This window comes from Thunnus albacares, chromosome 17 (assembly GCF_914725855.1).
Source record: "Thunnus albacares chromosome 17, fThuAlb1.1, whole genome shotgun sequence".
In the NCBI taxonomy this organism is placed as follows: domain Eukaryota; kingdom Metazoa; phylum Chordata; class Actinopteri; order Scombriformes; family Scombridae; genus Thunnus; species Thunnus albacares.
The window spans coordinates 15,673,177-15,686,261 of NC_058122.1; the positions used below are offsets into that span (position 1 = coordinate 15,673,177).

Genomic DNA, 13,085 nt, shown 5'->3' on the forward strand with positions numbered 1-13,085 from the left:
CAAAACATATGATCAAACACACAGAGAATATGATACATCATTATATTAACTACCCAACATAAATGGTGTAGGCCTAATTAAGTATTTTATTATTTAAATTCTTTTTTTAGTTAGTTTGTTTTATCTTAACCATTCCTCTATCTTCCAGTGAATGTTTATTTTGTAGCACATGCTATAACTTTGTTATTATAAAGTGCTTTATTAAGTTTATCTCTGAAAATATAATATATTTGTGATAAGTAAGTCAGAAGTTACCAACCTCTCAATTAAGCAACTTTAGGTTGTGTTTTTATGGCAGCCTGTTGAGCAGAGGTGGTGGCCAGCATGAGAGCAGAGATGTCTACAAACTAGGGATGTGCAGAGAGCCCAGTATTTGTATTTGTATCTGTATTTGTTGAGGCAGAAAAATTGTTTGTATTTGTATTTGTATTTGAATAAAAGTGGAGAGAAGCTTAAAAATCCTGTTTTTGTTTTTGTTTTATTACGCTTTTTTTTTATATTTTAGAAAATTAAAGTGTTACAAGTGTTCATGAATAAATTACTTTATGCAGGAGGTCCCCGCACTGGGTCTTGGACTGGAGTCTCCCAGATCATCATGAGATGACTGCACTGACTAGCTAAAACTTTACTCATTGCCTCATTGCAGACAGACCTTTACCTATTTATACACCCATAACACAGAGACAGCACACCATGTAACGCATAGGGAAGAACTTCAAAGGCAATTCTTGCTTTGCACTTTTCATTTATTGCCTATTTTTTACAACCTAATTTTGTGGAAAGCAAAAGGGGAACAACAGGTTGTGGAGAGTGCCTTGAAAGCACTTTGCGTGTGTCAGTGGCTCAGCTTTATCTCTGGGGAACATCCCCAACTCTGGGAGTGAAGTCCAAGTATACAATATGCATCATGTAGCAGATGGATGTGACTACCCTTGTTGAGACATGTGGATAGATGTAACAGCTGTGCAGAGGAGAGAGACTGAGATAGCGACGTAACCAACCTGTGCAGTGGTATTTGACATGTTTTTTGTTTTTTTCCCTGAAAAAACAAATAATTTTTGTAATATTTGTATGAAACAAATATTCGTTTAAAAAAAAAAAAAAAAAAACCACTATTTGTGCTTTGCCGAATAGTAGCCTATTTGTATTTGGGCACACCCACCCCTACAACAAACTCTGGAGAAGAAAACCTTTGAGAGGACAACAACGCGGTGAAACAGCAGTGGTGTGTTACCCTTCATGATGGCCTGTTGATGGCGGGGAGCTGAGGCGGAGAGATGGCCATGAGGACAGAAAGAGCAAGGGGGAGAGTTTGGAGAGGAGCCGGGGACTGCCCATGGTGGATGGGCGGAGCAGTAAGCATGCGCTGAGCTGGCAGACTCTGGGCTGGTCCTGACGGGCTGGCTGGGCTCCGGGCGGCTGTCTGTGCGCTTCAGACGGTCGTGGGGGAGACTACCATCAACACTCAGCGTCTCCTCGAGTGCTCAGAGGAAAAAAAGACAGAAGAGACACGGGGATAACTAGGAGAAAAGAAAGCAAACAGCCCCCACCTCGGCATCTGGAAAAAGCACCGAAGAGGAAGGGGACGATCCTCCCCTTCTACCCCACACCCCGTCGCCAACCCGCCCTACCTACCCTACCCACCACTTCGTGCCATCCCTCTGGTCTGAACTGCCCTCCCACCCCCCCTAGGAGAACCACGACCACCCATAGGAAACCCCCACTTGACCAGCGTTGCCATTAAGCGATGCGCTCTGAATTTAGGAAGAAATCACCTATGCGTTTTTGATGCACAGTACAACCAGTGGTCTTCATTTTTCCACAGCGGGAACAGTTAAGGCTACGGATTTGGGTGTTTACACTTTTTTTGACGGGTTTCCAGTGGCATGATAACATGCATCATATATCATCCCACTGCAACAAACAAGGCTGTCACTCCTTCGATTAGTCTTTATTTAAACAACCAGCTGTCACATACGTTGCGTTTGCGTTGATGTTTGATTTTTCCATGCTTAGAAATAATACTGATAATGGTCTGGGAACGGACCGCCTCTCCAGACACCTAGTGAAATTTTCTCAAGACGTGTCAGCTCTATATTTCGTTTTTATCGAAGAAAAAGCGACAAATTGACGAGGAGTCACTTGACACCGACGGCGCTTGAGCCAAAGGACTTTGCGTGGCGAAGTTTGCAGAGGGAAGAGGGGCACCAAGTCGGAGATATCTCGGCCATATCCACGGCATTTTCCCTGTAAGGTAAGCCAGCTCTGTGTTGCATGTCAGTCCTGTGTATTGTGTCTATTGTCGTGTGTGTCCACGTTGGTCTCAGTGCGTTGTTACCATGAAAAAAAAATTGTACGGGTTCAAACAGGGCAGTGACCTATTTTCAGAGACTATCCAGCGGTGCGCCGATATCCTGCAGCCTGGACTCCCCACACTGTCATATTCAAGGCCGGTCGTGGCGGACGTGCCTTTACCGGCGTTTGTGCAGTTTACGCAGACACTGTGCCAATACCTATTTCAACATGGGAGCGACCTTTTCCTCTGGTCTGCATCCTCTCTTAAACTATCATCCTCTCCTCAACCCTGAGAGACATTTTTAGAGCAGTATCACAAAATCCTGCTCTATATATGGGCGTACATCACAGCTCAGCCAGCTGTTGTGCAAGATTCAAGCTCGCACTGAGCCCTCTTCTGTCACAACATCTGATAAAGAGTTCAACGTCTGCAGACCGCTGACAACCATTTAAACCAGCGATGTACTGGTAAATAAAGACGGTGGGTAAACTGTGACCTCCAGATACACATAAGGTAAATACCCATTGAAATCATGTACATTTTTAGAATTACAGTTTGTCTTCCCCCAAAGTGTGCACTTTGTTTTTCTGACTGTGTTCCTGTCACAACAGCAGATAAATCTCTTCATGACTACAGCCTACTACTAGTTATGTATGCTTATTAAAAATCTTTTCAGTGTGGTTCACATACTTGGCTGGAACTTGTCTTGCCATTTTATCATTTTTGTTTAGACCAATTCTAACTTAGTTGAGGCCATGCATGTAGTGCAGGGGGCAAGGATGAGCACAGGCGGAGAGGCCTAGATAAAGAGCTATTTTCCTCCAATTAAGCAATTCCACTGTCCCTAAGCCTCATTGTGTGCACATTGGGACTGGGTTTGGGATGGACCTTCTCCCCATTGGCTGCCTCCCATGGGCCCATTGTTCCAGAAGATGCCAGGGGAAAGAGCCAGGCCCTGCCAAGGCAGACCTAACAAGCCCTGTGCTGGAGAGGAATAAGGCCTGATCATTAAAAAGCATTAGGCCACAATACAGATCGAGGCACACTCAGGGGGCTGCAGTTGTGTTTTGCATCGGAGTTGGATGGCTCTATCTTTCCAAGGTGACTGTTAGGTACAGTATGAACATTATCATGTGTTAGTGCATGTGTGTCACACAGACAGCACATGAGACCGGAGGAGGTCTGGCCATGGGCCCACTGGACCTCTCTCAGAGTATGTGGGGAAGAGGAGCAGTGAAAGAGGTCGCACAGGCTTTCTGCAGAGAGGGGACTTTGACTCCCTCCTCCCTCCCTCCTTAAGGCCCCCGCTATTTAATCCATAACCCCTCTCTGAACTGTGAGCACAGGTGCTCCTCACATTCACAGGCCAGCCGGTGCATTGTTTATCCAATCAGCTGATGATCAGTTCAGCTACAGGTCAGCCATAATATCCATCTGACAGAAAGACCGTGGCCAGACGGAGAGGTATCTATCACCATCGGTACATTGGTTATTCAAGCGAGGCCTTTCTCACACGGTACTTAGTCACTGCAAAGGCTGTCAGCTCCACCATAAAGCCAGATGTCCACTGAGGTCCAGCTGTGCATCCCTGTGGTGGCATTCCACACTAACAGGATGTGTGTGTGTGTTTGAGTAGGCAGCCTTTTTGCTGTACATTTTCTCATCCTGACTGCATGCTTGGCCAGATGTAGATACTTGGACAGCTGCTGGAAGCAACAGCTTGCACAGAATTTTTGTCAGAGTTACAGGTTTGACACCAACTGGCTTCATCTGCTGTAATTTGTACAGCAGCAGATATACCATAAAGGCTTTCCACCATGTCAGTTCCTGAAATCAAATCATGGGTGTGGCTCTCATCCCCCTCCCCAATTTTCCTTGTGTATTAAGTCTTTGCCCCATACCGCAACTGTGTGACATCATACCCCTGAGCTGAGGTCCCAAACTGTGTGTGAGAGGGGCAGCTACTTTATGGTGGAAAAGGTGGACCCTAATGGCATATTCTTGCGTCAGAGAGCAACCACGAGGCATGTGGTAGAGGGATGGTGGGAACCCACAGTGCACTTGTACTAAATGCTTTAGACCAGGCTAATAAAAGTATACCACATCTGATATAAAGAGAAGCATGTTTAGTTGATTCTTACATTATGAGGTATGGTGCCGCAAGGAAAGTTGCGAGAATGCTGGTAAACAGAAGTCCTCTGATATCTAAGTTGAACAAGTTTTGTTTTTCGCCATGTTGTCGGTCTGCTGCGGTGCCAGGAGGAGTGATTGCTACTAGTAAATGTGTGGAATGTAAGCGGCACAAACTGCACTCTCCCCGTGTAGTTTGTGCCAGTGTGAGTGTTTGAATTAATATCACAGTGGGGCTCCATAGCTGCTGGGGATTATGGTCAAGCTGAAAGGCAACTCAGCAGCAGGGGAGGAAGGATTACAGTGGTCAGTGAATGAGGCAGCACGCAGTGAAAACAAGGCACCTGACACACACTCACATTTATCTTCTCATGGATAAGACCCTCTTTATTTCAGATTCCCATGACAGACGTGTCCTTTCTGTGGCAGCACTTGTAGCCAAGTGCTCGGTGGCAATTACCGCTAATCAGATGAACACTATTGTCATGCATTAGCGTGCTCAACAGATGAAATACCACCACCATTAAGGGTATGTCATTTCTCTAACATGTTGAATGGAGTTGGACATCCCAGCTCTTGACCTTTGTTTGAGCTGAAAATGTCAAAGGAGATGCATGATGTTCCCAGATGCAGCCATGTGTCCCTTCGGTGAAATGAGTTTGAGAGAGGATGTGATGTAAAATATGGTATTTATGGTCAGATTTGGATAAAGACTTATTATTAGTTTTAATATTTATAATATTAACGTGTAAGTTTGTCCCATAAACGCTGTTTCTTACAATACCCACAAAAACTATCAGTTAACTATCAATCAAATTCCTTGTAATTTTGCAGCCTATATTGACTGTATGGTATACCAGTGGAAATCATGACCCTCAAGGCTGAATTAATGTGACTCAACGGAAACCTCAGTAGAAATAAAGCTGATTCAATGGCTGAACATAAGTTAAACCTGAAAATGACAGTAAATGACTCTCTCAGCTCATATCATTGCAGACCAGAGTCGTACATTTTTTCCACGCTAATCATTGCCATGTGTGCAGCAGTGGAGGTGACACTCATACTTTGGAGCAGTGCGGTGTGATGTGTCTGTGTGGGGTGATGGCCAAGCTCCCCGACCCATACATTAAGGATAGACAAAGCGAATACAGAGCCTGACTCACACTAACTTGCAAGCTGAAAGAGACCAGCGCGTACAGCTTTGCTCCCTGGCTGGCTGGGCTCATGGACCGTGCATTTTTCTCCAGTTAAACTGTAACCACTAATCACCTCACAGCCTCACCGTTTCCTCCTGGAACGAACCATTCCTGGGTCCCCGGGGTGGGTTAAAATGCCCCCCCTTGGGGATATATGGTCCACCCGTTTTAAAAATCACCTGCGTGGGACATCCCAAATGACAGCAGAGCTCTTGCGCTTTCTGCAAGGATCTGCCGTGGTGAAGTTGAGGGGTCAGTTCCTCTGCTGCAAGTCTGCGGGCCTGCATTTCCAAAATAAACACAGACAACTCAGTGCCTCACTCCAACTACCCCACCCTACCTCTTCTCATTCTCTTTAATGCTCCTTCTGCGCTCCCTGCTCAATGTTTCTATCGTGTGAGAATTTCAGCTTGTGGAACCCTTCAGACAATACGCAGACCATGTCTGGGGTAGGGCACATTTGATGAGGAAAAGTTAAAGAAAGAATATAGGAGTAAAGCCAAGACATGGAAGAATAACAGCAATGTAAAGAAGTTGGCAGAAAAAAGGGTTGAGGGAGAGGAAAGCCTGTTTTTACAAAGTCCATTTTGGGGTAGTTCCCACCAACATATTTAATATTTAACTTATATATGATAGTAAAAGTGCATCTAACTGGAGCCTTTTAGATATCTGGGAGCTCAGTTCAGGGAGCTGTGAGTTGTACAGTAATATGCTCAGAGTAATGCAGTTTAAGTGGAGAGACAGCTGGTTTGTATTATTATTTACTTGCTTGGCCAACACCCTGGATTCTCTAGTATACCCTTAATAGCACTACGGCAGTTCAGTATGACTGAGGTATGTATGTATGCATGTGCCTGTTTGCTTGTTTGAAGAGAAAGAAAGGGAGGAGTCGGGCAAGAGGGGCTCTGCCTGTAAGTATGGTTGAGGAAAAGCATGCTGGGAAGGGAGAGACGGGGAGAGGGATAGATGGTGGGTTTTTTTAGAGAAGGGGATGAGGGAGAGACGGGTGAGGCATTTCTGAGACTCAAATAAAGCTCTCAAGTCTGGGCCTGGGCCTGGCTCTCTGTCTGGGCATATCCAGTCCTGTCAGCTAGCTTCCAGACTTTGCCCCCTTCACCCCCTCCTCCCCTCCCTTCTTCCCTCCATCCCCGACTCCCTGGGACTCCATCTCCTCCTCGCTTTTAACTCCGCTTCTGTTCCCTCTTTCCCTTCGTCCCTCCCTCGCATTTTCGTCTCCCACTTTCCATGAGCCCCCAGCTTCATACTGTAGCCGACGTTTACATTATATAAGATGTTCTCCATCTTATACATGCAGAAGGAGAAGGGGAGAGAGAAAAAAGTTTGGCCTGTAAGTGTTTACCTTCTCTGGTGTTGTGGAGATGTTGCCAGCACTAATTTAATTCATATGTACCGTGGCTGTTTTTTTTTTTCTTATGAGGGAGCCTTATGTAATTTGGAAATGTTTTAAGTTTGAGGTTACATTTTATGAAATAAAGACTTATTCTGACCTCAGATGTGCCCGTGAAATAGCCTTACTGTTTTTATTTGGTTGCTTAAGTGTGTAATAATGGACTTTCAGTGGCCATCTTGAATATTGACCAGTCACTATCTTAACACAGCTTCTCTTTTACTGCATCCATTTGCTTCTGAGAGTCCTTGCTCCTTGTTTGCTCGGGTCTCAATAAATGGTTCTGTCAGTCATAGTGAGCTTGGCTATTCCTTAATTGATTCTAAATGTCAGTATTGATTCAGGGCAGAAGAGTGTGTAAGAGCATGAGTATTGCCCTGACCTTCAGCACTAATAGAGATCCTCTCTTTGGCTCATTCTTTCCAAGGCTGCCGATATATAATCACGTTTGTCCATGGCACATTTATTAGCCCTCGCTGTTCAGTTTGTTTCACCGAATGAAAAGAGGAATCAGCTCCAGATCTTTCTGATGCTTGTTTCCAACAGATTGCACAAATCGGACATGCCAACGAATTCAAATCAAGAGTTTTGTGCTACTCCATTTTACAGCATTATGGTGAACTCTGTTTGTTGCCATCTCAGTCGCCCTCCATCTGTCCCTTTGCATCTGTCTCTCTGCTCTCTTTTTCTGTTTCTCTCTCTTGGATGGAGGCCGCAAAAGATGAAAGCTTTAGGGTGGAGCCTGTCACTTGGTTGAGCTAGAACACAGAAATACAAAGAAATACAGAGAGAAGAGGAGAGGGAGGGAGATAGAGGGTAAAAAAAAAAAAAAAGAGGAGAGAAAAGACTGTCATATTGACCTTGTCTTATTGCCAGCCATGGTGGGAGGGGATGTCGGGTGGAGGGTTACTCAGAGAAAACAGGCGCTCCGTGTGAGGAGGGAGAACACAGGGCTGCCGTTAAGTTGGCACAGACACAGAAGGAAAAGACAACACAAGCTTTGTGTGTACACGTATATGTCAGATCACTGGAGAGGGAGACAAAAAGGCTGAAATGGAGGTACAGCAGGCGGGGGGGGGGGGGGGGGGGGGGGGGGGGGGGGCAAATTTAAAGAAGCAGGAGTTACTTGATCGCCTGGCTGCTGTGTTTGCCCCCCCAACACACACACAAATACACATCACTTCATCTGCTAATTGCTCTCTGCTGTTTTGTATTTCTGCCTCTTCCTGTTTTCTTCCCCTTTCAATATGCTTTGGTTTTGGAAGCTGAGCCCCTGCCCTGTTTCTCCTCTGTGTACATATACACAGTTATGCACACATAGACTTGCATGTTAACAAACTCACACTAATGGAGACACTCCCTGTCCAGGGCACATCTGGCTCTGTGCGGGCCCCCTTACTTCGCGCTCCCCCGTGCAGCATGGCTGGTGCACAGGTGTCACCTAGTCTTCTCCAAGGACAGGGAGTGGCCCTCCAGGAATTCTGGAGTAAAGAAGTAGAGAAGGTACGACACCCCAGACGTGTTCAATAGGCCTCAACAACACCACACGGAGATAAAGACAGCACCCACCACCCCACCCCACCCCTTGCCCCTAGCCTCCCAGAGGCCGTGTTGCATAAAGCTGATGTTGGGATCATATTACTGTGGCTATTGAATAAGAAGACTTGCTTCCCAGGGAGTTCACTATGCGCCTTTGGCTTATTGAGTTGCAGGCAAATGAAAGTGGCTGGGGTCAGTGTGTAAAGGCAAAAGGGGTTTGTTTCTCATGCGTGTGGTGCCATAATATCCCCGTCCAGGAAATGACTGTGAGACAGGCGCACCCCTCCCAAAGCTGGAGCGGTACCACAGCGCTCTGAACTGGTCTGAACTCCACAACACACAGCCAGCATGCTGTGTACTAGTGTGTGTGTGTGTTTGTACACGTATGCATGTCTGCATGGCTGTGTGTTTAAGTGTGTATATACTGTATGCCACCATACCTCATACCCTGATCGTCGAAGTTGTCATTGGGAGGACAGACCACAATGGCCCAGCAACTGGAGCCGAAATATAGCTCAGGATTGCTGCTTATCGTACCACAGTTTCCATACGCAAGTCACCCCTATTAATCTACCCTCAGCTTGCTGTTAACTGTGTGGGAGAGAGGGGGAGAGAAAGAGAGAGAGATTTCTGGATTTCCTCCCATTCCCTCCTACCCAGTGGCTTAGAACTGGTGCTGGGTTTTCACCAGTGAGGGAGTAGAACAGACAGATCTCCTGTTGAGTTCAAACGCAGCTATTTTTGAGTTTTGAAAGAAGCTTGAAGCTGTGGTTGTTTTTCAGTGATACATTTTGATAAAACCTCAAGTCCTGGTGTATACACCTGAGTCTTTCGTTTTGGGCTAAAGTCATTCCTCTTAAGACTTAAACCCTGACCCGGGGTTTAGGGAGTGGCCAGCAGTGGCCTTTTGTTTGTGCATGTGTGTGCTGAGAAAACCTGGTATTTTAAAGATTTAGGCAGGTGCCAGTGCTTTGCATTCCTAACCTGACCTTGTGCTCATTTCTGCTGCCTTCAGGGGAGGTCTGTCTCTGCAAAGCTGGTATAGCAGGACTGAATGTGTGTGCGTCTGTGTGACATTTGTGTGTGTGTGTGTGTGTGTGTTGTGTGTGTGTGTGTGTGAATACATGAATACACACCTGTGCATAAATATCTCAAGGTTTCAACTTTAAACTTTGCCTTTTAGTAGTGCCACAATATCATTTTCATCTGTGTTTAAGAGCATTGTGTTTGATAAGATCACTCTTTGCATGCATGCAGCTCTACAGTGAAAAGCTCTTAGCATACCTGCATATCCATTACACGCTTACACATTTTAGCTGCCCCAGTAAGGACATTATGCAGAAGCGGAAGCGTCTTTGAAAAAGTATAGACAGGGAATGCAAAAATGCCAGATATGACAAAGTTATACCACCACAAATATTAGTAGAATTTCATACCAGCCAGCCACTGTTAGAATAATGCTAATGTTGGGAGTGAGTCAGCTGGAATGACAGCATTTAGTGTGGGAGTAGCAAAGGACCGTCACTTCCGAAACACAGACCCTATCCAGCAACCCCAGCAAACCAGACACAGCTGGTTAGTGGGCTGATGAGAGGACAAGAGCTGGGGTGTTGCAACAATTGTGCTCTTTGATCTTCCAGAATCAAATTCATTCAAAAGTTCCTTCAAATCAAGTCAAGTCATGTCAGTTTTATTTATATTGTGCCAAATCATAACAGAAGTTACCTCAGGGAATTTTTCATATAGAGCAGGTCTAGACTGTGCAATATTATTTACAGAGACCCAACATTCCCCCATCAGCAAGCACTTGGCGACAGCGGCGACGAAAAACTCCCTTTTAACAGGAAGAAACCTCAAGCAGAACTGGGCTCTAGGCGGCCATCTGCCTTGACCGGTTGGGCTGAAAGAGAAAGAGAGAGGGGGGGGGGAGAGAGCAGGAGGAAAGAGAGCATAGCACAATGCAAGTTCCACATAAAGATGTATGGTAGTAATGAAAAATAATGATAATAATAATACTAAGACATCGAATAATAATAATAATTGTAGCAGTGGGTGCTGAGCAGGATCACAGGGTCAGTGGGTGGCTTGCAATCACAGATCCAGATTCTACAGCTCCGGAGGCAGAAATACCTGCAGAAAGCAACAGGACCTTCAGTACACACACCTCACCACATGCACTCACACCAAAAACATGTTTACCCCAAAGTAAAATAAACTTGTGAATATGCTGTAAAACGGAGCCGTTAACTTTTATCGCTGTACTTTTTCCTCTGTCACCCACCACCAGCTCAGACTGTTTTCCTCCCTTCCCTCATTGGCTTTATTTCTTCTTTTCTTTCTTCCTCCACCTCCCCTCTTTCCTCTCCTGTTGCTTTTCCTACTGAGCATGGTGTGGTGACGCCCCTGCTTTGCTGGCGAGCCCACTCCAGACCCTGTGATTGCACGCAGGAGTCGGAGGATTGCATCACTGCCTGTGGGGAGAGGCCACAGGATAGGACTGAAAGAGAGAGAGAGAGAGACATGAGATGGGTCGATGAAGGAGAGGAAGAGAGGAGAGAGTGATGACAGACGATGGGGATATAGCCCGAGGAAGTGAAAAGGAAGTCAAGAGGGAATAGAGCTGAGGGGGATCATGCAAGTTCATGTTTATATGGAAGTATGGCAGAGCAGTGATGAGAAAGGAGGAGTGAGGGTTAGAGGGAATACATTCAGTAGACTGCAGGAGGTAGAGAGGCCCAACAGTTAGTGGGAGGTCAAATCTCCCTAAGTGCAAAGACAAACAGATTCTTCTCTTCTCTTCTCTTCCCTTCTCTTCTCTTCTCTTCTCTTCTCTTCTCTTCTCTTCTCTTCTCTTCTCTTCTCTTCTCTTCTCTTCTCTTCCCTTCCCTTCTCTTCTCTCTTCCTCTTCTCACGGATGGTGGCAGGCATCCTGCTGCGTTCGCTGGTTCCTGCCGCCCTTTGCTGCGCTATGAAACTGCTATGTTGTGAAATGCCCCACGTTATTGTAAGATTACTCACCGCTCTTCAAAGCCTACAGTACCGTTGTGCGAAGTGCCTTAAGCGTTAGTGTTGGGTAGGTTTACTGCTTAAACACTCTGAGTCATCGCCCACTGGGGATTATCTGTTTACTGTTGTTCGCTGTCCTGATACTACAGTTGTAGATTAAAACAGTTTTAGTTGATTAAAAACTTATGTGGCCCATCTGATAGTCGGGTTTTGAATGGGAGTAGGTGGGAGAAAAACTAACCAGTGGCTCAAAACACGTGTTCCTACACGTGGGCCCTCAATCACGTACTGTTCATGTCATATAGCAGCTACAAGGGAGTCTAATAAATTGACTGTGGCTTGGGGGAAGTTTCCTAGCCTCATGCCAATGTACAGCTACCCCAACCCCCTCCCCACCCCAAACCTTCCTCTTCTCTTTTCATTTGTTCTGTCATAATAGTTTGGATGATTGCTTTTATTGCAGAACAGATTTTCTAATGATATTTCCACACTGAGGCACACTTTGTCCTCTTCTAATTAATTACAGGATCAAAAACAAATCTCAAGAGCTTTGCTTAAAGATGCACTCGGCATTAGATGTTTCATGATTCAAGTTTACAGATGTAGTCAAATTCTTATTCGCAAAAGGCAAGCATTATTATACTGGCTTGATAACGCATGCTTCCCTGAAACCCACTCATCATCCTTTCAGCCATCCATCCGCACCCCTCCCCTCCCCTCCCCTTCCTACCAAGAGTCGAGTCAGGTCACTGTGTCGTGCGATAATCCCAGGTTTAGCAGGCCATAAGGCTTACTGACACAATGTGAAATCTCAGTCAGATGGCTGTTTATAGATCGTTCATGGCCTAATCTCACTCAATGGCAGACTGAGCGGAATTGCTGCTCCGTTGTCAGGTCTGTCTGAAATGCTATTAAGATGCAGGGTCTGCTGGAGTTTTTGCTCTCAAATTTAAAATATATAACACCGACAGTCTGTCTCTGATGTTTAATTCATCCTGGTCTGAGCTTAATATCCACAGTGCTGTCAATAGTGTAGTCTATGCAATGTTTTTTTTATGCACAGTTGCAAAAAGGTCTTAATACTGTGGGTTTAAAATGCATGTTTTCATTTGTCAGTTCTTTTCATTATCAATTAATTGATTTAACTGTTTAGTCTATAAAATGTCAATAAGAGTGACAAATATCATAATAAAATCCCAGAAGTGACGTTTTCAAATGTCTTGTCTGACCAACCAACAGTCCAAAAGCCAACAACACTGAATTTATACTAATGTAAAACAGAGAAAAGCAGCAAGTCTTCATATTTGAGAAGCTGTAACCGGCATTTTTGCTTGAAATCTGACGTAAACAATTAATTGATTAATTTAATGTTCATTTCCAACACATTTTCTGTCAATCAGTTCATTGACTAATTGTTTCAGCTCTAGTTGCACAGCATCAGATTTCTTTATGCTATAATATTTCATGCTGTCTTTGTGTGTGGCAACTTTTGCACTATTGTAACTTTTTG

General features: G+C 45.1%; 1 protein-coding gene across 2 annotated transcripts in view; it reads left to right on the plus strand.

Moving 5' to 3' along the window:
* Positions 1-1,185: 1,185 nt before the first annotated feature.
* glis2b (GLIS family zinc finger 2b) overlaps positions 1,186-13,085 on the plus strand; it is a 29,423-nt gene continuing 17,523 nt past the window's right edge. Inside the window, exon 1 of one of the 2 annotated variants that reach the window (XM_044330644.1) lies at positions 1,186-2,254. The gene's annotated coding sequence lies outside the window, so the exon portion shown is untranslated. The remainder of the gene's footprint in view (positions 2,255-13,085) is intronic. The other variant, XM_044330645.1, reaches the window with a different exon arrangement.